The following is a 27,044-nucleotide window of genomic DNA, read 5'->3' as shown; positions in this document are numbered from 1 at the left end:
GTGTCATTTATCACACTTTACAGAGAATGGCACTTTTCATCAGTGCCCAGTGCTAACTTATCATGTGTGGTGGGTAGATTTGTTTTCCTCCTAGTCTCACACCAAGATTATCTGATGATACTTGAACTTTGGGGAGTTGAATATGGGATATATGATGCCCTATCACAACAGGAATCTGTTTTTCTCTTTTCCCTCCTGCCTCAGACTATGTACGAGATGGGGCAGACAAAAGCTAGTAATCTGACAAGATCAGGCAAATCCAGAGGGTTTCTTCCCCCAACCTCCTATCAGCCCCACATGATGTGTATCTATAAGTCACTATCTTAAACCACATAAAGAAAACCAATTGGACTAAAAAAAAATCTGAAGAGAAATATTCCAAGTGGAAATTCACTGGCTTAGAAAAAATCCTAACAAAAATATTTTTGCCAGCTCATTCCATTATGAAGCCAAAAAAAATAAGCCCTCCTCTTGTCACAATTTTTAGAGGATGGCTCCCAAATGGATTTTGGCCACTGAGGCTGCCTCCAGGATGAGCTGATTGTTATTATTTGGATTACATCAGAGAGAGAGAATACTCATGATCATAGAAAACATACCTGATTATAATTTATTAATACCAAAACAAAACCTCCAAAGAAGACATATGGTGGCCCATGACACAGCCCTATGTGTATTTTTTTGGAAGGGGAAGTTGCTTTGATTTTTTTTAATTAATTTTTTTTTTCAATGAACAAAAAATGCATTTTTTTCTCTCCTACCTCCTCTTCCAGGAAGAAAAAAATCTTATACCAAATATCTCATTTAGTGAAATATAAAATACTTATAAACATTTAGTAAAGGGCCTGACACATAGTAGGTACTTAGTATTTATTCCCTTCCTTTCCCCCTTAATCAAATGAGCCTGATCATATCCAACAAATAAGAATCTGTCTTATTTTACATGCCAAGTCCATCACTTCCATGTCAGGAGGTGAGTAGCCCTCTTTTTCACTGGTTCTCAGGGATTCAGGTTTCTGTTGCCTCCATCCAAATCATACTATCACACCTATGAGACCCCACTGGTCTGTTCAGCTAATACAGCAGCTTGGTCTAAGTGGTGCTCCTGAATGGTGGGTCTTGGAGAGGACAGGATTCTGTTCTGAGAGACAAAGGGATCTGGCAGCCTTTCAGATGTACCAATAGAGAATAAATCCAGTCCCAAGCACTTTTGAATAACTTAGTCATGAGTAAGTCAGGTAAGATGTTACAGTTCCAGTAGTTACACACTCAAGGGGTTTTTGTTTTTTGTTTTTATTGAAGAGTGGGGAATGGAAAGGTAGGAGGAAGAGAAGAGCCCCAGTCCAGTCAGACTTAAAATTTTACTCTTTTCCCTTAATCATCTTTGGAAATAGAATTAGTGGCGGTATTGCTGGGTCAAAGGGTATAGGCACTTTACTAATTCTTTGGGCACAATTCCAGATTGCTCTCCAAAATGGCTGAATCAGTTTACAATTCCACCAACAATGTATTAATGTCCCAATACTTTCACATTCCTGTCAACATTGCCACTGTCCCTCATTTTAGCTAATCTGATAGGTGTAAAATAGTATTTCAAAGTTGTTTTCATTTATATTTTTCCAATCAATAATGATTTAGAGTATTTTTTCATATAACAATGAATTGTTTTCATCTCTTCATCAGAAAACTTTCTATTCATATATTTTGACCATTTTAAAATTGGGAAATCATTCATATTCTTATAGATTTAACAAAATTATTTATATTGAATATGAGACCTTTATCCAAGAAACTGTCTATAAATCCCCCCCCACACACACACACACACCCTGACACACACACAATTTTCTTTTTTCCTTCTCAGCTTGGCAACATTTATTTTATTTGTATAAAACACTTCAAACTTAATGTAATTAAAATTGTTTTTTTACACCCAAATTTGCTCTATATTTCTTGTTTATTCATAAATAGCTTGCCTATCCATGAGTTTCATGAGTAATATGTTCCACATTCTTCTAATTTTCTGAAATATTTTTGTTTAATTCTAGGTCATGTATCTATTTTGACCTTATCTTGGCAAATGGTATAAGATGCATTGTGGGTAGAATTGTGAATACATCCAGCCATTCTGGAAAGCAATTTCTTTTTAAATAGCAAAATAACTGTTTGGACATGTATACCTATATTGTTTTAAATTTATACTTTAACATATTTAACATGTATTGGTCAACCTGCCATCTGGGGGATGGGGTGGCGGGAAGGAGGGGGAAAATTGGAAAAAGGTTTGTCAATGCTGTAAAATTATCCATGCATATATCTTGTACATAAAAAGTTATAATAAAAAAACTTCAAAAAAAAAAGGAAATAATGGGTTTGAAAAACATGGACAGACTTGCATGAAATAATGAAGAGTCAAATGAGCAGAACCAAGAAAACATTGTATACAATAATAGCAATATTATTTTTAAAATGACTTTGAATGCATAAGTCATGTGGACTATTATAAATACAAAGAACATAAGAGGAAAGACATTATTTGCATCCAGAAAAAGAACTTATAAATAAAAGTATGTACTGAATAATTTTACATATATTTGTGTGTAGTGGTACAGATCTCGGGGGTGAAGGAGGAAGGAAGAAAACATTACTCTTACTACAATTTCTCCATTTAACCAAGTTACACAGATGTTACAAGAATGATTGGTTGATTGTTATATTTGTTTTCTAAAAGCAACAAAATGACATCATTATATTAGAGCAAGTTTTTGTTAGGTAGTCAAAGAGTGACCAACCCATTAGAGCTGTGCTCTCTGCAATTGAGTTTGAATCCTTGGCAACTTAGATGGAGAAAGGACCTCGGTGTCAGGAACCTTCTCCTGCCAGGTGATCTTCAGAATCTTCCTAACACAATTCAAGTGGAAGTGATTCAGTTTCCTGGCCTGGCACTGGTAGACTGTCCAGATTTCATAGACATACAACAATGAAGTCAGCCTAACGGCTCTGCAGACCTTCAGTTCGGTAGTCAGTTTAATACCTCTCCTCTCCTACACTTTCCTTCACAGACTCCCAACCACTGAGCTAACTCTGGCAATGCATGTGTCGACCTCATTATCAGTTTATGTATCCCTAGAAAGTATACCGCCATAGATGTAACAAGGATGAATGGTGTATATAATATGTGTGTGCATGGTTTATACATTCAGAGCTTTAGTGATATAGCATTTTAAGGTTTGCAAAGCACTTTACAAATATTATTTCATTTTATCCTTACAATAGTCCTAGGAGGAATCCTAGACAGAGACAGAAGGGGAAGAGAGAGACAGAGAGAGTAAGAGATAGCGAGAGACAGAGATAGAGAGGGAGAGAGAGGGAGAAAAAGGGAGAGATAGAGAGAGACAGAGACAGAGAGGAAGAGAGAAGGAGAGAGACAAGAGAGAGAGGACAGAGGAGAGAGAGAGGACAGAGGAGGGGAGGAGAGAGAGAGAGAGAGAGAGAGAGAGAGAGAGAGAGAGAGAGAGAGAGAGAGAGAGAGAGAGAGACAGAGAGAGAGAGAGACAGAGAGAGAAACAGAGAGAGAGAGAGAGAAACAGAGAGAGACAGAGAGAGAGAGAGAAAAACAGAGAGAGAGAGAGAGAGAGAGAGAGAGAGAGAGAGAGAGAGAGAGAGAGAGAGAGAGAGAGAGAATAAGTGACTTTTTCAGGGTCACACAGATACTATTCACCCAGAACTCTATCTACAAGATCCAAACTATGTTCTCCCTTACATACAAAAATCAATCTACTCACCCTATCCCACCAGTAAAAATACATTAGTTTTGAGTTGGAGAAGGCAGCATAAATCAGGATTGAGGAGATATGGGCAAAGCACTTTATATCTCTGAGACTCAGTTTCTCCATTCTGTAAAGTACGGAGGGTGGGCACAGCATCTTTCTAGGCCTTTCTGGGTTGAACAGCCTCTGATTTACCTTATGTTATCTTGTATTGAACCTGACTTCAAATTCCTCTGAGGCTTATTTCTTGTGTAACCTCCAGCAAACCTTTTCTTTGGTCTGTGTCTCCATTTCCTCACCTGTAAAGTGAGGTATTGACGAAATGATCTTTCTAGCTTTAGGGTCTTTATGGATTGATCTTAGGCCTAGCTCCAATTCCACTTCCTCTTTCAACCAGTATACTGGCTTTGAATCTTAGAACCCTCTTTCACCTTCCTCCTCCTCCCTCCCTGTTCTTATACAATTAAAAATATGTGACTAAAAAAACAACTTTTTACAAAATGCATTTCCAGAGAAATATCTGGTCATCAATTATTAACTTTAACTTTGGTTACATGATACTACATCAGCCATTGTTACTATGTAGAGCTCTGTTGCCTCCTTTTATTTACACTGGGATAGTCATTGTGTATTTCATTTTTTTGATTTAGCTTTCGTTATATTTACTTCCCACAAGTCTTCCCATGTTTCTTCAAATTCTTCCCATTTGTCATGCATTATGGTGCAATAATATTCCATTACACTCATGTGCCATAATTTCTTTAGCCATTCTTCCATTTATTGGTTGATATATTTGTTTCCAATTTTTTCATAAATCATTCATAATACTCTTTTATGCATTTTTGTACATATTCGCCTTTTTTTCTTGTTAATAGCTTTTCTGAGAGATAGTCTTAATTATAGGATCTCTGAGCCAAAGGATACGAATATTACTGGTTTGGATCATCTCAAACTATATGCACAGCAGTTGTATCAGCTTACAGTTCAACTAGCAATGAAATGCCTCTCTCTTTTGCCATGACCTTTCAGACAATGAGATTTCCCAGTTTTTAGCATCTTTCCTGGCTGGCTGGATGACATCTCTGGGCAGTTTTGGATTGAATTGCCTTTGAACTTTTTTTGAAGTAGTTATTGATAAATTTTACATTTATTAAAGATGAAAACAAATTTGCCTACTAATGAGATGGATGGGCTTGCTTATTTTTATGTAAAGAAATAAAATGGCACAATATTTAATACCTTTTACTGTTGACAAATTTGTCACAACTTCCACATTCAGTTATGGAGTCAAACCCCATAAGGGATTATGACCCCCAGTTTAAGAATCTTTGTTCCGGATGACTTCCAAGGACCTTTTCATCTTGGAATCTGTAATCCTTTTTCATTCTATAGCCTGCTTGTATTTACTCAATTTATCACTCTTAAGAAATGTTTGTCAAATTAAATTCAAGGAAGGAGTCAAACTTTTTATACACAACAATTGATAAAAGGAGACGAGGGATGGCCATTTGGCCCATAAAGCTATGGCGTCACTGAATTTTGGAGCCAGAAGCAATCTTGGAGTCTGTTTCATCCTTCCAGTGCTCTGGATAGCCAATTGGCCTGAGAAGGGTCATCCAACTGTTGTTAAAGATTGCAAATGAGAGACCCCACCAGTCCCAAGGCCACCCAATCCACTTGGGCCCAGGACTCATTGCAAGGAAGTTTTTCATAACATCAAGTCTAAATTTGTGTCTCTGTAACTTCCACCTATTGTTTCCAGTTCTGCCCCCTGGAGCCAAACAACCCCAGTTTAGTTCCTTTTTTACAAAGTAATAGCACTTCAGCTATCTGAAGACAATTCTCATGTCCTCTTCGGGCCTTCTTTTCTCCCAGCTGAACATTCCCCATGCCTTTAGCTAGATCTCAGAAGGTCCTTCATCACATTGGTTGCTCACTTCTGAACAAATTCTCCAAATACTTGCTTGAGTGAAAAACAGGCTTTCCTTTTATTCCACAAATGGCATTGTGGGTAGAAAGCTGGCCCCAGAATCAGAGAGCCCTGTCATCATGTCCCAACTTTGCCACATACTAGCTGTGTGACCTTGGACAGGTCACCTCTCTGTATCTCTGGTGAACCTTTAAGAATCTAAGTTATAGAGAAGATTCTGATCTTCACTGGTAGAAGTTGGCAAATAAAACTAGAAAACAAAACAAGAATAGCCTGCTCAGCCTCCAGTAACAGTTAGAATTATCCAGCTAGAAGGGACCTTGAAGTTATCTAGTATAACCCCCTTATTTTAATAATATAATTTATTATTATTATTAAGATAATATGTTAATAATAATATTTATATAGCACCTTAAAGCTTGCAAAGTGATTTACAAATGGCTTTTCATTTTATCCTTCCTGGGAGGGAAGTACTATTATTATTCTCATCTTATAGGTGAGAAAACAGAGGTAGTCAGGAGTGACTTGCCTAGGTTCACATAATCAGTAAGTGCCTAAGGCTTGATTTGAACTTGGGTCTTCCAATTTCTATTTGGTGGGGGGGAAGTGTGGGAGCCTGTTTATCTGGGCTCCAGAAAGCTCCTAGTCAGGGCCTGATTTGTTGATTGTCTAGACTTAAGAAAGGGCAGCTAGGTGGTACATTACCTAGAGTGCAGATCTTAAGGCTTTTTATATTCTTATTATTTATATATCGGGAATTTATTTTTATGTAAGATATAAGGGGAAAGCTAAATGGCACTCCAACTCCAACGTCAAGAAGACTTACTTCCCTGAGTTTAAATCCAGTCTCATATACTTACTATCTGTGTGATCCTGGGCAAGTCACTTACCTTTGTTTGCCTCAGTTTCTTTATCTGTAAAATGAGCAGGAGAAGTAAATAGCAAGCATAGTACTATCTTTGCCAAGAAAATCCCCAAATGAGATCAAGAAGAGTCAGGTGTGACCTAAACAACAACACAACTTAGAGAAGTGATGGAAAAATTGTTAATAATGGATATTAAGCTTTAAAGTGCATCAATGCATCCTTTGTTATTTTTTTTTTCAGAGAGATGGTTGTTAAAAATTTATTACTGCACCACTACTCTGAGACCAAGCTTATCTGCTGCTACATCTAGACGCCTCTTGGGCAGAGAGGGAAGCCTGGGCCTACCTTGAGCAGCTCAGCACCAGGTGAGACACGGCCTTTCTTCCCCTGAGGCTACCGAAGAGCATCATGGCTCTGCTTTTCTCTACCTTGGCAGTTCTCACTTGCGGGGCCGTGGATGTTGGATGTGGCCCGATGTCTTTTGGCTCCTTTGCCTCCAGCCGGGCCTTTGAGAAGGTAATTATACTTTATGTTAAGAAGCATTTAATTATATCTCCCCTGAAATCCGTGACTCTAAGTGTGCATTATATGAGGTGTAGAAAGGGGGGGGGGGAGGTCAGGCATGTGGGATCCTGAGTGCCTATTATGCCCACTGGTTATTTTGGAAGGGATTATAAAGCAGAATTGGAAGTTGATGCAGGGAATGTGGGCAATGCATGACTCGAAGTGTTTACATCCTTCGGTGGGCCACTTTTGAAGGCTGTGCACATTATATCCATGAAATTATAGTACTTTCTTTTGGATGCTTTTTAATTCAGCAAAGCAGAAGCAGAATTAGCAGCAGTCCTCCTAGTTTGGGGCAGTGCTGTCACTAAGATAGAGCAGTCTGGGTTTTGCACCAGGGCACCCACATTTCAAGGGGACTGGTAGGCACTTGCTGTCCTAAAGCAGAGGAAAAACAGCTGAATTCAACTCCTACTTAGTAGAATGCACTCCTTCTTTAACTCAGCTTTTTAGAAGGTTTTCTCCTTCGGGAAGCAACTTAAGCAGCATCACCTCTGGGAAGATTTTCTGGATCCCAACCTGCTGCTAGTGTCTCCCCTGCCCCAATCCATTTCCTTCATTTTGTTTCTAGTATTTGTCTTTGCCCTTCCTTTTACCCTTCTTTCCCCTTTCCTCTTCTCTCCTTCCCTCCCTTTCCCTTTTCCCCCCTTTCCTTTTTTCTCTTCTCCTCTCCTCCCCTTCCCTGTCCATTCCTCCTTTCTCCTCCCCTCCCCTTTCTTCCCTCTCTTCCCCTCCCTCTCCTCTTCTTCTCTTCCCTCTCATCCCTTCTCCTCCTCTCCCCCTTCCTCTCCTCATTTTCTTCAACTCCCTTTCCCTTCCCTTCCCTCTCCTCCCCTCCTCTCTTCTCTCCTTTCCTCCTCTTTTTTCCCTTTCCTCTCCTCTCCCCTTCTTCTATTTCCTTTACTTTTCTCTCCTTCCCTTCTCTTCCCTCTCTTCCCTTCCCCTCCTGTAACATGCTCTCTTGGCAGTTACAATTACTAGTCTGTCCTAGACCCCCCAGAGTACCTTTGACCACTGTCCTTTGCAGTGTGAACTCTACCCGGCTCGCCTCCTCTGAGGCCTTCTAAGGTCTCTGGCCACAATCTCTTGAATCTATAGCTTAATACCGGTAGCGCACTCAAGAACAGCCACATATAATCTTAAAAGCCTTTATTATCCCCTCTCACATAATGCCCTGACTTGTTGGTTCCCAAGTGAACACCTGGTCAGAAGACCCACGTGTTCACTACCAAAATCCTTACCTCTTTTGGCTACCCAGCTTGGCTTGACCACCCAGGCTGGGAAGCCAGGGTGAAGAGCGCCAGGTTAAAGAGAGTGACTGCTGCCTGCAGTGGGCTTACATAGGGCCTGTGAGGTCACACACATAGCCAATAAGCGAGAGAGTCACCCATTACGAAGCTATCTCAATATGGCCAGGATCCCGCACAAGGGCAGTCCTAATATCCACAGAAATTACTTCTGGGCCTCAATCTCCTGATGCGCTGTGGCACCCATTTAAAGGCCCCTTACAATTCCCTTTCTCTTGTTTTGCGGGAACCGCACATCTCACCAAGCTAAACTTTTAGCACCAGCTATAGTCACTTGATCCATGAGATGACAGAGTGTTATGCCCAAGGAGGTACAAAGCAGCAGATCAGTAAACAGAAGTATGACAATAAGAACCAGGCTCAACAGTGGCCCAAGTGTTCAACCCATTCATTAAAGTCATACTCAAGATAATAAGCCAAAGAGGTTGGATGCCAATGAGGTAGGATGTCAACACTGAGGTGGGAAGTCAACAAGGTAAAACATCACAATTCTAGTTAACAAATATCAGTAGGTAGGTTGTCACAATTCTAGCTACATTTATCACAGTTCTAGACCAATTCTAGTTTCTCACAATTCTCTATTGAACTTTTCACAATCCTAGAGCAATTCTAGCTTATCACAATTCTCAATTGCACTTGTCACAATTCTAGAACAATTCTAGCTTATCACAATTCTCTATTGCACTTTTCACAATCCTAGAGCAATTCTAGTTTCACAGGTGCACATAAGCAAAGTCATGTCCAATAACATTGTCTCAATAACAACGGCAGGTGGGTGTGTTGGTTTTTCACCCACTAATTTAAAAGCATAGTCCTTCAATAGAAAGCATAGGGCAAAGCCTCTCCCCAGGCCACCATATGGCAAGTAGCCATGGGAGGAGCAAGCAGGCCCATTGTCCATTTACAGTCTTTATATTGCGTATCACCCAAAACAGTCCATTTCAGCTGCAACACTGGAACTGTGTCTGATGTCTCTGGTGTCACGGTCAGGAGGGGCATCGCTGCCATCAGCGTCTGAAGGGCTGCGGACATCTGGCTGGTCCCTCTGGGCTGTTGTCTGGTCCTTCTCTTGGATCCCCAGGTTACAAATGTCTCTGGTGGGGATGAACTCTGCTGCTGGATCTGCACCTAGGAAGGAATGTCTCCGGGGCCCAACTTGGGCCTTTCCAAATGCCATCCAGGCCTTTCCACATCACAGTGGAAACAAAGTTGTTGTCAAAAAGATTAACAAAAGTCAGACAAAAGTTAGTCAGTCTGTCACTTAGCTGCCCTTTCTGTGTATGCCCGAAGTGCATTGCTAAGGTAAAAGGCAAAGAATTTAAAAATGTAAAACCAAAATAATTTAAAAGTGTAAAACCGAAATAGATTAAAAATGTAAAACCAAAATAACTTTAAAATGTAAAATCAAAATAACTTAGCAAGATCAAAATACTTTGAAGATGCAAAATCAAAAATGTTTAAAAATGTAAAATCAAAATTTAAAAATTGTAAGCAATCACATATCCCAAAATTCCCTTCTCTTGTTTAGAAGAGAAGATCGTGGGGATAGTCTGTGCAGTAATGACTTTACTAATAGGATGGACATCAAAAACGGTTGGACTTGAAAATCCTCAGGAATCATTGGATTCTCTGAGACATCATAAGACTATCGTAGGACTGAAATCCTCAGGAATCATTGGATTCTCTGAGGCATCATAAGACTATTGTAGGACTGAAAGTCCTCAGGAATCATTGGATTCTCTGAGACATCATAAGACTATTGTAGGACTGAAAGTCCTCAGGAATCATTGGATTCTCTGAGACATCATAAGACTATTGTAGGACTGAAATCCTCAGGAATCATTGGATTCTCTGAGACATCATAAGACTATTGTAGGACTGAAATCCTCAGGAATCATTGGATTCTCTGAAGCATCATAAGACTATTGTAGGACTGAAATCCTCAGGAATCATTGGATTCTCTGAGGCATCATAAGACTATTGTAGGACTTGAAAGTCTTTAGGAATTATTGGATTCTGTGAGGCATCATAAGACTGTTGCTGGACTTCAAAACCTTGTGGGGATCATTGGATTCCCTAACATATAAAAAGACTGATGTGGGACTTCAAAAACTTGCGGGGATAATTGGATTCCCTAACAGTGAAGCAATGGACAATAGATTGGTTTTGGACTATCTCTTGGTTGCTGAAGAAGGGGTATGTGTGTCTGGTGTTTACATACCCTCCTTCTAGGACTTCTGGAAATCTCTTACAATACCATGTTGATTTATATTGTTTGTTATATCACTACTTGCATGTACAATTCCTGTTTGTTACACCACATCGAGTCTGCACTGACTGTGGGGAGAGTCACCACTAATAGCCTCTGCGTTATTGCTATGTGCTTGTGTAATAACTCCCATGCTGATGGGTTTGTGCATACTTGTCTCTAATAAGGCCCTTCAACCCAGAAACCTGCTAGCAAATCCCCACTTCTCTTTGGTGCTTTTCATCTCCCTTCCTGAGATGTCAGGGAGGGCGTGATTATCTCCTTTTTAGTGCTTTCATCTCCCCTCCTGAGAAGTCAGGGGGGGCGTGATCACCTCCTTTTTGGGGTTCTCATCTCCCTGAAAAGTCAGGGATGGCGCGACCTCCTGTGGTCTAAAACAAAAGAAAGCGGGAGATGTAAAGGGCTAGAACTGAGCAATGCACTTGGATAATGAAGCACGTGAGACTAATTGCCAATTGGACTGTTCCCTATTAACTTGTTTAAGGTTGACCCTCCCCAGCTGTTCTGTGCTGACTTGATTGGTGGGACAAAGAGGGGGAAGTGACTTGTGTGGGAGGAGTAAGAGAAACTTGGGTGGTGGAACTCACGCTCTCTTGCACTGGTGACCTGGCGTTGGAGGTGACGGAAAAGAGCTAGAATAAAGACATTTAGTGATCCTGACTCCTGCTGATTTCTGGAAAGATAGAGTTCCAGCACCCTCCGCTTCATTTTTCTCCCTTTTCCTCTCCTCTCTTCCTCTCTCCTCTTTTTCTCTCTCCTCTTCTCTTCTGTTTCTTCTCCTTCCTTTCCCTCCCCTCTTCTTTCTTTCTCCATTTCTCTCTTTCTTCCTCTCCCCTCCCTTTCTTTCCCTTATTTCTTTCTCCTCTTCTTTCTTTCTTCCCTTTTCCCTCCTTTGTCTCTTTCTCCTTCTCTCAATCTCTCAGTCTCTCATCTACTGAAAGAATGGATGAATTGCTTACATATGTCAAGCACTGTGCTAAATGCTGAGGATACATATAGATCTGTGCTCCCAATTTAAGCAGTTCCCAGCCTAATTGTAGGAGGTAACAGTCAGAGATGGGACTGACCAGAGAGAAAGTGGCAAGGTCCAGGGCTTCTTAGGGATGTAAACTCCCTGAAGGCTAGGCCTCTGTAACTTCTGTCTGTGTCACTCCAGCATGGGCACAGTCCCCAGTCCAAAGTCAGCCCTCAATAGGTGCTTGTTGATTGACCCAAACAGGAAGCTACCAGACACTGTACTTCCTCTACCTATCACCCTCACCCCCATGGGGATTTCTTTGCGACATTTTGGGCCACTGGCCGTGGTGGGGAAGTGTTCTCCCCTCAAAATACCTCCTCAATCTTCATTTTCAGATTGCCTTCTCACCCCTTGAACTTCTAATGCTTATCTTCACCATTGCCCATTCTTTTTGAAAATACAATTTGGGGAGCATTATTTAACTGTGATTTATCTTTCCACACATGTACTGCAGCTTTTCTATTTCTTAAGTCTGGTCACATTTCATTTTCTGATGCATGAATCATATTCAGGTTTTAATGGAGCAGAGAGAAAATACTCTCACCCCAACTAAAAATTGGTTCTTACTGACTGAGTTCATTTGCATCACGTTGGGGTATAAGTTCTTGGGTGAGTTGTTGGTAGGAACAAAGGAGAGTGTTTAAGAAGGTGGGTTTGAATGGTGGGAAATGCTGTTAAGAGGCAAGCTATCATTCTTCTTGATCCTCTAGGACATTTGCTCTAGGGTCAGGAGACCTGTCTCTGATGTTTACTACTTGTGTGGTCTTGGGCAAGTCACTTCACCTCAATGGGCCTCAGTTTACTTATCTATAAAATGGGACAGTTGGACCAGAGGTCCAGTGAGGTCCAGCAGTTTTTATGAATGATCCAACATAGTCTAGCTGCGATGTCTGTCTTTCTTTTCATCTGTTTTGGAAATTTCATCTAACCCAAACTGAAATAGTTACAGTTGAAATCAGTACCCAGAAAATGGAGAGTCCAGTGAGGAGGGACCCCAAAATTTCTTCTAGTCTTATCTGAAGCAAATACCTCTTCTCAGAATTATGCTAGGGAATTGAATTTATTTTGAAATGAATTTTCCATGTTCCATAAAATATCCCATAATCAAAACCATAAAAAATATTATAAAAAAGACCAAAGCTTTAAATCTAGAAGAGACCTCAAGAAGGTCTAATCTCTGAATCAAATGGCCTCATTTTATAGTGAAGGGAAACTACCGGCTTCTTGTTAACGCCACCAACTTAGTTTTTAAAAAAAATATAATTTGTGATAAGCAACATTAAAAACAAATCAATTAAGTTTATATTTCCAACTATTTGCACTTAGATAAATGGAATTCATTCTATAAAATATCATCTTAGCTAATCTTTCACTCCCTTGAGGTTTTCTTTGGGAATTTTTTTTTATTCTTTTTTATTTATTCTCTATTTTGTCTCTGACAGCAATGCTTAATTAATTTTTTTAGTTCTAATTTTCTCCCTCTACATTATTTCATAAAAGACTTTCCATATTTCTTTATATACCTCATTTTTCTTCAAAATAATTTGTTCATAGAATCATATTACACAAATATAGCATAATCATACAATTCCCTTATTGTTGAACATTTAGGTTATTTTCAGTTTTTTTTAATGACAAATAATGTTTTCATTAACATCTTTAAAGAAATCTCTTCTCTCCCTTCTTCTCCCCTCCCCTTTTTCTCTCCTCTTCTTCCTTCCTATCCCTTTCCTTCTCTTTCCTTCCCTTCCTTTCCCCTTCCTTTCCATTCTCTTCTCTGTCTTTTCCAGGCTGCCTAATCCCTAATACCACAGAGCCTAATACTTTTTTGGGGGTATTTCTCCTTTATATTTTGTCTCCTCCTTGTTAGAAAATAAGATCCTTGAGGGTAATGACTGTTTTGCTTGCTTGTATTTGTGTATGTAGCACATAGTAAGCCTTTAAAAAAGGGTTTCTTTCTTTCTTTCTTTCTTTCTTTCTTTCTTTCTTTCTTTCTTTCTTTCTTTCTTTCTTTCTTTCTTTCTTTCTTTCTTTCTTTCTTTCTTTCTTTCTTTCTTTCTTTCTTTCTTTCTTTCTTTCTTTCTTTCTTTCTTTCTTTCTTTCTTTCTTCCTTCCTTCCTTCCTTCCTTCCTTCCTTCCTTCCTTCCTTCCTTCCTTCCTTCCTTCCTTCCTTCCTTCCTTCCTTTCTTTCTTTCTTTCTTTCTTTCTTTCTTTCTTTCTTTCTTTCTTTCTTTCTTTCTTTCTTTCTTTCTTTCTTTCTTTCTTTCTTTCTTTCTTTCTTTCTTTCTTTCTTCCTTTCTTTCTTTATTTTTCTTTTTATCTTTCTTTTTTCTTTCTTTCTTTGTTTTTCTATCTTTCCTTTTATTTTTTTCTTTCTTTTTATCTTTCTTTCTTTCTTTCTTTCTTTCTTTCTTTCTTTCTTTCTTTCTTTCTTTCTTTCTTTCTTTCTTTCTTTCTTTCTTTCTTTCTTTCTTTCTTTCTTCTTCCTTGGGTCTATTTGTCTGTCTGTCTATCATCTGTCTGTCTGCCTGTCTATCTATCTATCATCTGTCTGTCTCTCTATCTATTTATCCATCCATCCATCTATCTACCATATTTCTCTTATCTCTATTACTATCATTTCTATATCCATGTCTATTTTTCTATCATCTAGCTATCTCTCTACCACTATTTCCTTTCAACAGTTCTAAGAGCATTCTCATCTAGCACATGAGTCTTCCTAATACACAACTGTAGCTGTATCACTCCCGTATTTGGAAACTCTCAGTGGCTCCCACTGCATGCTGAACAAAGGCCAAGCTCATTTGCCAAGCCTTCGCTCATGCTGCTCCTTAAGTTTGGCAGCCCTGCCTGCCCATCCCTGCCTCCTGAAATCCTACCCATCCATCAAAACCAGTTCAAATGCCACTGGCTCCATGAAGCGTATTCTGATCCCTGTGAGTGCAAGTGAGCTCTCCCTCTGAAGCACTCTGGGATGGCTTGGCTCTTAGCTCACCTCTGCCCTTGTGTTCAGTCTGGTTTAGGTCCATATCTTCTTTCTTATTAGATTTAAATTCTGAGGGTTTATCTGTCTGTGTTTCTCTCTCTTGGTTCCTAGCTGGTTCCTATATCAGGTAGGTATGTAATAAACAGCTTTGGTATTGAGATTACACAAAAATAATAGCTTGTCCCACAACAGAATCATGCTGATTGTTTGGGAGAGGAAATCCTGAGGGGATGGGTTATTCTATATAGCTATTGCTATCAACAATCATATTTATGGAGTGCCTAGTTTAGATTAGGCATCAGGCTGCATTATGGGAGGGACTGCAGAGATAAAAGTACTTTGTAAACCTCAGAGGACTAAAGTTCATAAGAACCATGATTGATGGAAATCTAACAGGTCAAACTTACAGTCAGGAAGCTCTTGGCTTAAATCCTACCCTAGCTGTATGACCCTAGGTGAGTCACTTTACCTCTCTGTATTGATGGGAAACTATGACATGCAAGAGATTTTGATAGATTTTTATTTATTTATTTATTGCTGAGGCAATTGGGGATAAGTGACTAGCCCAAAGTCATACAGTTAGTACATGTTAAGTGTCTGAGACCAAATTTGAACTTGGGTCCTCCTGACTGAAGGGCTGATGCTCTATCCACTGCATCACCTAGCTGCCCCTTGATAGATTTTTGTGAAAGGATCTTCCTCAGAGAGCATCCTACGCCCATGAAATCCCAATCTAAAGTCTATTACAAAAATAATCCTCAAGGAGATCACAAGTTAGTGTAGAAATATATACTAGCCCACACTTTCCAGTGGCCCTTGTATCAATTTTTATTTCCTATATTGATACATTGATATATTGATTGTTGTCTCTCCCATAGAGTGTAAGCTCCTTGAGGGAAAGGACTGTTCCCCTTTTGTCTCTGTATCCCCAGTGCCTGGCATAGTATCTGGCAAATAGTAGGTGGTTACCAAATGTTTGCCCACAGACTGACATCAAGGAAGACACGTTGCTACCAACAGTATTAATAAAGCATTAGCAGGAATTACAAAGGCTTCTATCTAAGGTTGTCTCCTACCTAGTGAAAACAGATAACATTTCCTGCAAGAAGGGATGTTTGTAAGACCACTGGGATTATTGGGCTATAGAGCAAAGTCCAAAGTGGATCTCAGCACTCCTCGGAACACTATAGGCTGCTGTTAGGAAGTAGCCCCGTCACTTGGAGACTTTTGTATGGCAGAGGACCACAGGAATATAAAGGGAATTTCCCAAATGTGGCTCCGAGATGCCGTAGAGATTTATTTTTCTAGGAACAAAAATAGTCACTTCCATTCGAAGTCCTAAGGGTAATTATAGCTTCACAATGATTCTGAGTCTGGCCAGTATCCGCAGCTGTGACTCCAGCTGGGTCCCACGTCATCATTATTGCTGCTTGCCTACCTTATGACCAGTGAATTCCCTTCAGTTTGCATGCAGAACACATCATTGTTTCCTGTGAGGTCCCTGGAAGAGAACATTGCATTCTGGGAATACTCACTCTAGAGTAAAAGCAGAAGATGAACAAACCATTGGTAGGAAGGGTCAGAAGAGCAAGAAGCTTCTTAGAAGCAGAAAAAAACCACACAGAAGGATGCTCTTCATGTCACTTTTTCTCCCATGTTGGTGTTCGTTTACAAGTTATTGGCTATCCCTGTGTGGTGTGGTATGGGGAATTGGTCTCCTGCCTTCATTTCCCCAAGAGATTTGGTTTTTTGATCCTGTTCAGAACCAGAGCTTGAAGTCTCGTTTGCTTTTGACTTTGAACCAAGTTGCATCAAGACTTTTTTAGAACTGTCTGGACTTAGAGGCTGGCGGCTTCCTCCACAGCATTTCCGGGGTTGGAGGGGACAGATTACAAAGGTCACGTGAACAGCAGGAAATACTAGATCCAAAACTCATTAGGAGTCACTTCTTCAACTTGGGCTTGTTTTCCTCATCTATAAAAGAAGGAAGTCTCTGAGGTCCCTGTCAGCTCTGGAACTACAATCTGGTGATTTTATTGAATTGTCTGGGACATAGTGAACACTTAGTAAATGCTCTGGATGGTAGCACCATTATTTACATCGTATCCACAGACCAGAATTTCTCTTAATTTCATGTCCTTCATGCCATTCTCCTTATTTAGAATGGGGTGGCTTAATAGACAGATTGCTAGTTTAAGAGTGAGACAATCTAAGTTCAAATCTGGCTCTGTTTCTTACTAATTATGTGATCTTGGAAAAATCCCTTTACAATTCTGGACCTCAGTTTCCCCATTAATAAGATAAAGGAATGGAACCAGATGGCCTCCAAGTTTCTATCTCTAAAGCTATTATCTTCCTCTCTTCAGAATAAATTAATTCCCAAGTACATAGACATGACCTGGAATTTTTGTACCTGGGACAAATATAAACTGTGGCTGGAAAAGCAGCTGGGAGAATATGCTCATTTGAGTAAAGGGTGGAAGGCAGAGAGCCTAGGCACTGACCACTCCTGAGTAGTGGAGAATTATGGGAAGGTGGCAGATTCCTATTTTAATTATTTTCTAAAGACCACAAATAATGTCAACACCTTCTAAATGTGGTACCCTTTAAAACAGGCACCCCAGTTGCCATGGCCTACTTACAGCACTGACCAAGGGCCATCTTCCACAGTGGAGTTTTCCCACCAAGGCTGGCTTTCTTTCCCATTGTCCTATATTTGAGGAGTTGGTCCGGCCAAGCACAAAAAGATTGGACATCCCCACCCTACTTCAAACCTGCTGGTGCTGTTCTCTCCAAATGTAAAGAGCTGTCTGCCTGTCAACATCTCCGAACCAATCAGAGAAAAATAAATTGGCTGTTCTACTTTAAAAAAAAAAAAAAAAGAATTGTTTTTTTAAACATTCACAATAGAAGGAAATGATAAATTTCACTTTGGTTCCAAACTTGACGTTAGAGATGTGGTAAACCATCTCTATGTATTTGAACTATCCTATGGAAGTGGGAACTAGCCTCCTTCTCTTGGACTCCTGGAGACAGAGGCAGAAGCATTCTGTGAAAAATGCCAGGTTTGGCTTCAAGTAAGAAAAAGCTTTGTAACAGTGAAGGCTACCCCAAAGTGGAATGGGCTCTCCCCTCTAAAAGTCTCCAGGGAAAGGCTAGATAAGGATTAATTGAACATGTTTTCTAGGACTTAGAGCAGCAGGTTTTTAAAAAATTAATTTTATAATTATAACATTTTTGACAGTACATATGCATAGGTAATTTTTTTTTTTTACAACATTATCCCTTGTACTCCCTTCTGTTCCGAATTTTTTCCCCTCCTTCCCTCCACCCCCTCCCCTAGATGGCAGGCATTCCCATACATATTAAATATGTTATAGTATATCCTAGGTACAATATATATGTGCAGAACCGCATTTTGTTGTTGTTGTTGTTGCAAAGGAAGAATTGGATTTGGAAGGTAAAAATAATCTGGGGAGAAAAACAAAAAAAAAATGCTCACAGTTTATACCCATTTCCCAGAGCAGCAGGTTTTCAGGCTGCTTCCATTCTGTGACTTTATTGACTTCCATTCTTAACATTCTATGATTCTATGGGTATTTGGTAGCCAAATGTCCTCAAATGTCATTCATCTAGGAATGGCAGAAATTGAATAGAATCTCTTTAGAAGACTAATCAAGGAACCAAAGAGCTGAGAACAAGTAAATATTTTCCAAGCTCTCATTTAATTCTTTCCTTTTTTTTTGGGGGGGGGGAAGCCATACAATTAGGCTTTTTTCAATAAGAGAAAAAGATACTAGGATCTGAAGGTAATGGGAAGGTTTAGTCATGATTAAAATGAGGTCATCAGACTTAAGTGACTTGCCTAAAGTCAAGAGCTAGTAAGTATCTGAGGCTGAGTTTAAATTCAGGTAGCTGTCTTCCTTATTCCAAATCCAGTGCTTTATCCATTGTTCCACTCAGCTGCCCCACATTCAAAAACTGGAAGATATTAAGCCAGAAGAGAAAACTGTAGTCTTTAAGCCTGTCAGGGTCATCTCCCCTGGGAACCAATGGGAAGGTAATGAGATTAAATGCTAACAGGGGGGTTTTCAATTTGATTTAGGGAAGAAATTCTTGAAAATAGGACTTCCTAAACAATAAACCTGGGTACTCAGGGAGGATCCCCCCCCCCCATCCATTATATTACTGGCTTGTTCCAGGGTCCTCAGCCTCCCAAGCTTTCTCTTTATTTCAGGGATTCTGTGAAGTGAACTTGGCAAGTCTTTGAAAAGACCAAGCTTAGAGCAATTATACTTTACTAAGAGTGGAATCTCTTGCCTTAGTTAAAAGGAAGCTTGGATATGCTTCTCCTGCTTGATATTTCAATAGTAATGAAGACACTGTACAGAGTTCCACAGTAGGAATGAAATAAGAAGCATGGATGCTAAAGTCTGAGGGCCATGTCATAGGCAATGTTCCAATGGTCAGGTGATCCTGAAGCCTCGATGCTTTAATGAAGGACTGAAACGTGGAGGCTGTGTGAGGTCTGAATGCTATCAACAGTCATGATGCTGCATGAAAGGGAAGGCTTAAGACCAGAAAATGATTTAAAATGATTCTCTAGTCCTAAGGACTGATGCTACATAAAATACTGAAGTATTAATGTCATAAAAGGACTAAAACATTGGTGCAAGTATTGAAATGTTAATGTAGTATCATATGATGGATTGACATCTAAATCCAACAACACATGTAGAAGGATTAATCCTTTACACGTATTGAAATATTTTAATGCTGGATACAGCACCAAAGTATTGATCCTTTATGAAATGTTGAAGTGTTAATACTGCAGGAAGTATTTGAGTATTAATACTGCTAAAATTATCGCAATGTTAATGCTCATTGCAGCACTAAAGTATTGGTTCTTCATGAAGTACTGGCGTATGAATGCTACAAAAATTGAAGTATTAATACTTCTAGTAGTATTGAGGTATTAATACTACTACTAGAAATATTGAAATACCAGTGTTATTAGAAATATTGAAGCCTCAATATCTTTAGAAATAGTACAGCATTACTATTATATTTAGTGCTGAAACATTAATTCTTTATGAAATAATGATTAATAAGTATTAATATTGCCAGTAGTATTGGAATATGAATGTTATTTAAAATGTTAGTGTATTAATACTATTAGAACTATTGAGATCTTAATTCTATATTCAATACTGAATCATTAATTCTATATGAAGTACTGAGGTAGTGATACTACTAGGAGTATTAGAGTATAAATTTTTGTACATGTATTAGGACATTTAGGGTATCATCACTATTGAGGTATTAATGACATTGGAAATGTTGAAGTAGTAATATTATATTTAACAGTGAAGTATTAATTCTAAATGAGATATTGAGGTATGGTACTACTGAAGTATTAGAGTATGAATATTACTAGAAATATTAGAATATTCATACCATGAGGAGCTTTATTAATACTATCTTGGAGGCAGCTTGGGGGCATAGGGGATAAATCACTGGATCTGGAGTCAAGGGGACCTGAGTTCAAATAAGACTTCAACCCTTGACATTTCCTAGCTGTGTGACCCTGGGAAAATACCAATCTTGATCATTTTATCAAAATAATATTAATACTATCTTTATGCTGATATGTTACTTGTGTATGACATATTGAAGTCTTGATGCTGTGTAAAATACATAAGCAATAATATTCTCCTCTGCATTCAGTATCCTTTCAACATGGTTCCCTTCATGACTGATATAAGGTGCAGGGAAGGATTGAGGGGAAAGAGCCCCAAGCTCCTGGGAAAGAGTGGCCAGTCCCCATTTTGCCCTTTTTGTTTATCTCCAAATGCTTCCTGGTGATCTATTTTTTTTAGAATTTTTTTTTCACAGTATATATGCATGAGTAATTTTTAAAATAATATTATCCCCTGTATTCATTTTTCCAAATTATCCCCCCCCTCCACTCCCTCCCCCCGATGACAGGCAATCCCATACATTTTACATGTGTTACAATATAACCTAGATACAATACATGTGTGTGAATATCATTTTCTTGTTGCACATTAATTATTAGCTTCCAAAGGTATAAGTAACCTGGGTAGATAGACAGTAATGCTAACAATTTACATTCCCTTCCCAGTGTTCCTTCTCTGGGTGTAGTTGTTTCTGTCCATCATTGATCAACTGGAAGTGAGTTGGATCTTCTTTATGTTGAAGATATCCACTTCCATCAGAATACATCTTCATACAGCATTGAAGTGTACAGCGATCTTCTGGTTTTGCTCTTTTCACTCAGCATCAGTTGATGTAAGTCTCTCCAAGCCTCTCTGTATTCCTCCTGCTGGTCATTTCTTACAGAGCAATAATATTCCATAACCTTCATATATCATAATTTACCCAACCATTCTCCAATTGATGGACATCTATTCAACTTCCAGTTCTAGCTACAATAAATAGAGCTGCCACAAACATTTTGGCACATGCAGGTCCCTTTCCGCTCTTTAGTATTTCTTTGGGATATAAGCCCAATAACAGCAATGCTGGGTCAAAGGATATGCACAGTTTGATAACTTTTTGGGCATAGTTCCAAATTGCTCTCCAGAATGGCTGGATTCTTTCACAACTCCACCAACAATGCATCAGTGTGCCAGTTTTCCCACATCCCCTCCAACATTCATCATTATTTGTTCCTGTCATCTTAGCCAATCTGACAGGTGTGTAGTGGTGTCTCAGAGTTGTCTTAATTTGATTTGCATTTCTCTGATCAGTAGTGATTTGGAACACTTTCATATGAGTGGATATAGTTTCAATTTCATCATCTGAGAATTGTCTGTTCATATCCTTTGACCATTTATCAATTGGAGAATGGTTTGATTTCTTATAAATTAGGTTCAGTTCTCTATATATTTTGGAAATGAGACCTTTGTCAGAACCTTTAACTTTAAAAATATTTTCCCAATTTGTTACTTCCCTTCTAATCTTGTTTACATTAGTTTTGTTTGTACAGAAACTTTTTAGTTTGATGTAATCAAAATCTTCTATTTTGTGATCAATAATGATCTCTAATTCTCCTCTGGTCATACATTCCTTCCTCCTCCACAGGTCTGAGAGGTAGACTATCCTCTGTTCCTCTAATCTATTTAAGATCTCATTCTTTATGCCTAAATCATGGACCCATTTTGATCTTATCTTGGTATATGGTGTTAAGTGTGGATCCATATCTAATTTCTGCCATACTAATTTCCAGTTTTCCCAACAGTTTTTTTTTCAAATAATGAATTTTTATCCCTAATGTTGGTATCTTTGGGTTTGTCAAAGATTAGATTGCTATAGATGTGCCCTTTTTTGTCCTTTTTATCTAATCTGTTCCACTGATCTACCGGTCTATTTCTTAACCAATACCAAATGGTTTTGGTGACTGCTGCTATATAATATAGCTTTAGATCAGGTACACTTAGACCACCTTCCTCTGACTTTTTTTTTCATTAGTTCCCTTGCAATTCTCGACCTTTTATTCTTCCATATGAATTTTGTTGTTATTTTTTCTAGGTCATTAAAATAGTTTCTTGGGACTCTGATTGGTATAGCCCTAAACAAATAGATTAGTTTGGGGAGTATTGTCATCTTTATTATATTCGCTCGGCCTATCCAAGAGCACGGAATGTCTTTCCAATTATTTAAATCTGACTTTATTTTTGTGGCAAGTGTTTTGTAATTTTTCTCATATAATTCCTGTCTATTCTTTGGTAGATGGATTCCCAAATACTTTATACTCTCAACATTTGATTGGAATGGAATTTCTCTTTGTATCTCTTGCTGTTGCATTTTGTTGGTGATATATAAGAATGCTGAGGATTTATGTGGATTTATTTTGTATCCTGCCATTTTGCTAAAATTCTGAATTATTTCCAATAGCTTTTTAGCAGAGTCTTTGGGGTTCTCTAAGTATACCATCATGTCATCTGATAGTTTGATTTCCTCATTTCCTACTCTAATTCCTTGAATCTCTTTCTTGGCTCTTATCCTGGTGATCTATTTTGATAAAGTTGTTTTTTTCTTTTTTAAATCCGTAGCTATTTTGGAGGCCTGTAGCTATTTAAAATAATAGTATTTTAATTTTCCAATTACATGTAAAGAGAGTTTACAACAATCATTTTTGAAAGATTTTGAATTCCAAATTTTTTCTCCTTCCCTCTCTTATCTCTTTCCGCCTTCCCAAGACAGCAAGCAATCTGATATAGGTTATCCATGTACAATCATTATAAAGATTGTTAGTCATGTTGTGAAAAAGAATCAGAACAAAAGGAAAAAGCCATGACAAAGAAAAAAGCCAAAGAAAACAATGAAAATGATATGCTTTGTTCTGCATTCAGTCTCTACAATTCTTTCTCTGGATGCAATGCATTTTCGATCCCAAGTCTGTTAGAACTGTCTTGGATCAGTCAGTGTATTGCTGAGAAAAGCTAACTCTATCATAGTTGTTCATCACACAATCATGCTGTTGCCATGTACAATGTTTTCCTGGTTCTGCTCACTTGGCTCAGTATCAGTTCATCTAAGTCTTTCCAGGCTTTTCTGAAATCAGTCTGCTTGTCATTTCTTATAGAATTTTTTATATATATATATATATATATATATATATATATATATATATATATATATATATATGTATATATATATGTATATGTATATATATACATATATATGTATATATTCCATTACATTCATAAACCTTGATTTATTCAGCCATTCCCCAGCTTATGGGCATCCACTCAGTTTCCAATTCCTTGCCATCCCTGTGGCCATTTTGGAAATATGACTGTTCTTTAAAAACCGTTCTGTCATTTTATTAATAAACACAGAGACTAGCTATCTAGCTTACGTACAAAAGCTAAGCCAAAAGAAACGAATTTATTTCACTTTGGGTTCACAGCCTCCATACTGACCCCAGTTTCTCTATACTGATCCACAAATCTCTTTCCTAGGTCCCACAGTGGTTGCTGCATTGTATATAACTCACTTTGCGGTTGAGAAAACTAGGGCTCAGAGGAGTAGAGTTCCCTTTGCCCAGGTCCCAGCCTGTAAGCCTTTGCGATGGGAGTTTACCTTCCACATTCTGACTTCAGTCTGGTCCTTTTTTCCTTCCTCAGTGTTGCTTCTCTGGGTTTCATGGTCTGATGCAGACATGACTCTGGGTGCCTTGGTTTGCTCACCCCAGTTTAGTTTTAAGATACCAGCAGGAAAGAGAAGAGCTAAAAGTTGGGAGGTGGAAGGGAGGTGGTCTTGTCTCCCTCACTTGACATAGATTAACAGTGACTTAATTCCAGAAATATTGTCGGGAAGTAAAATAAATAGACTAATCACTGGTGGGCAAATAGTATGTTAACATCACCAGGAATTGTTTTCAGTCTGATGCTTAAATATACAGTTAATCAATCAGGATTGATGTGCTCTCCAGCTCTTAATGAATCTTTCAGGACATTTATAGAGAAAAGGCAAAATCTTTAAGGAGCCCCTATAAATGTGTTTATGCTTTGTACAGATTTTTTATTTATGTATGTAGCATGAATACCCATTACTTCTAAGTGATGGCTTGTTTTTAATGGCCACAGAGCTTTGCAATATTTAATTTTCCTCCTTGGGGAAAGAAATGGGTGAGCGGTTGAGAGAAGACACATGATGGGTCATGTTCCATGGTGTGAACTGGCCAACCTCTCTGGATCTTACATGTTTGTTTGGATTTCATAGAATTCCCTCTCTCCCTCCCCCGCTTCTTCCCTTTCTCTGCCAAAGAAAGAGACTAATAGAGAGAGAATGAGGTCTACACATTTTAAGGTTTTATTTCAAAATTGTGTTTAGCACACCAGTTCATCTTGGCCTGGAGAACTTGAGCCCTTTCTAGGACACAGCTGTCCTCAATAATGGTAGTGCATCCTCAAAGCCAACAAGGTCAGGATCCTTTACAACATCCTCTAAGCAATTTTCTAAATATTTTTGTTGCCCTGGAATTTAGTTGTATCAGTCATTGAGCAAAAACAAAGAGTCCTATCGGGATGGTGTTTGCAGTTGATATTTGACTTCTATTTTGAGTCAGAATCAATAAATACTTATTAAGCTCCTACTGCGTGCTAGATACTATGCTTAAATTCTGGGCCTGCAAAGAAAGGCATGACAGCCCCTGTCCTCAGGGAATTCCCAGTCTATCTTATGTGGGAGACAACACATTAAAAAATAAAAAATGAAAAGTCTCAGGGAATGGGGTGGGGTAGGATGTTACATAGGGATGCGATGAAGTTTTGCACCTGAGACGGTAATGCTCCAAGGAGGTGTGAGCTACAAAGTTGATATGGTCTTGCAGAATGATGAGTTTCTGGAGAACCAGACTTGAGTTCTTAAGTTCTAATGGGTTCCAACACCATGTCTGGTGCTCATTATCTTGGCTCTTTTAGGCTCCTTGGGCCTCAATCTCCTTATCTGAACCAGATGGTTTCCAAGATGCCTTCTAGGTATAAATCTGTGACTCTCTATGATGTATTTTTTCTACCTTGAATAAATCTTTCTTTGGAATTAACTTTCTATAACTCCTTGATTCCACTCTTTCAAACTTCCAGATCTGGATTTAGTCACTATTGTTTAGGGAGATGGACACCTTTTTCCCCTTTGGATATTTCATTCCCTTGGACTCCATGTTGATGATGGCTCTGTCAAAGTCCATGTGGGTTAGCTGAACTGGTGATTAATTACACTTAGATCTTGAAACTAGAGTTTTCTTTATTCCTTTATTTGAAAACCCACATTCACTTTCAAAGACCAGGAATGATTGTTCTGAAGTGAAAATTTCACAAGAGGAGAATATGTATATAGAAAAAAAGGACCCTCAGGGCTTCTCTTTTCCTTTGTATAGAAAAAACCCAGTATGATTGAAGAGATTTTGGGAAATCTGGTTCTTTAGATGCACATGTATGTGATCACCTAATATTCAACAATTAATTATTTTGTCAATGTTAAGAACTAGAAATTCCATTTCCTGCCTACAAATTGGTTGACCAGGCTTGGGAAACACTCTCTGGTAGAGCAAACTACCTAGAATTCTGACCCCCTCCTTAGTCTCCAGAGAGTCTTTGATTTAGAGCTAGATTTTGTAGTCCAGCACCTTCATTTTATAGATAAAGAATCTTCCTAGGCTCTCCATCTCATGCCTGAGATGCTCTCTTTCTCCCCACTCTGACCACTGACCTCATTGGCTTCTTTTATGATTCTAGCATCAGTGTTCTATCTACTGCACTATCTGGCTTCTTTTAAGGTCCATCTAAAATCCTACTTTCTTTGGGATCCCAACCCACATCCAGAAATCTTGTATTCATCTCACTGCACCACACTGCCCATCTGTTTTTTACAGAAAACTTAAGATTTTATGGAAGTATTTTGACAGCAGAGACTGTCTCCCCTTTTGCATTTTCAATTCCAGCCCTTAATCCTATAGAATTAGTCATTATTCTCAGTTTGTAATTAAAAAAAATATTTGGAATCTCAAGTGAAAGCAATTCTTTTTGTGCCTTCTCTCTTATTTATAGTCTTAGATAGTAGACAAGAGCGTTAAGGGTGAACCCAGGGTCATATCGCCAGTATATGGCAAGAAGTGAGAACTTAAAACTCAAGTCTTCTTACCTTTGAGGCTAGTATTTTATTAACTACACCATTTGGATTAATAAATTATTTTTCTTAATTGAATAAATTAATTCATTCAATTACAATCCTTTGAAATAAAAGAGAGGGGATACTCTCCCTGCCATGCTCAGAAACTCATCCTTAGAATTCTTTTAATCTTTAAAAAAACAATCTGAATTATAAAAAGCTTGGAAATGCTATGGTTTTTAGACATCTATTAATCAAGGGAAGGGAGGGGGAAATCCCTGTTCTACAGGCTGTTACCATTCATAACTATCTGAAAGGAAAGTTGTGGCTATTCATCTATTATTCTGACAAGGACTGGAGGGAGGATAAGTATGAGATCAGCTCTAAGCAGATCCAAAAATTATTGGTAAATGACATTAGGATTTGTGTTTTGTATTTAAAAAAGACTTTTCAAGTGAATAAATAGCATAGTAAAGAAAGAATTTATATCTTGTGGAAAGACAAGCCATTCAAATAGTCACCCAACAAGAAAAATGAAGAAATCAGGTGCAGAGAAAACCCATAAAGGCAATTCTGTTTTTCTGCTGACTTTGCTGGGATCAGTCAATTCTTGAAATACAGTATATCTTTCAGCCTTTGTACAAATACATTGGGATTTGCTTACCAGGGTGGGTTGGTTTTCAGAGAAAGAGAG

At 38.6% G+C, this 27,044-nt stretch overlaps 2 long non-coding RNA genes across 9 annotated transcripts in view; one reads left to right on the top strand and one right to left on the bottom strand.

The window, feature by feature from the left end:
* The window catches only part of LOC141551936 (uncharacterized), a 484,713-nt gene that overhangs the window by 60,319 nt on the left and 397,350 nt on the right, over positions 1 to 27,044 (top strand). For all 8 annotated transcript variants that reach the window (XR_012485020.1, XR_012485017.1, XR_012485014.1 and 5 more), the window contains exon 2: positions 6,807 to 7,082. This is a non-coding gene — a long non-coding RNA (uncharacterized LOC141551936). The remainder of the gene's footprint in view (positions 1 to 6,806; positions 7,083 to 27,044) is intronic.
* Positions 15,988 to 27,044, bottom strand: part of LOC141555869 (uncharacterized) — a 68,100-nt gene continuing 57,043 nt past the window's right edge. Inside the window, exon 2 of the long non-coding RNA XR_012486373.1 lies at positions 15,988 to 16,684. This is a non-coding gene — a long non-coding RNA (uncharacterized LOC141555869). The remainder of the gene's footprint in view (positions 16,685 to 27,044) is intronic.

Source organism: Sminthopsis crassicaudata, chromosome 1 (assembly GCF_048593235.1).
Source record: "Sminthopsis crassicaudata isolate SCR6 chromosome 1, ASM4859323v1, whole genome shotgun sequence".
Taxonomy (NCBI): Eukaryota; Metazoa; Chordata; class Mammalia; order Dasyuromorphia; family Dasyuridae; genus Sminthopsis; species Sminthopsis crassicaudata.
This window is presented reverse-complemented; position numbering and strand designations above follow the sequence as displayed.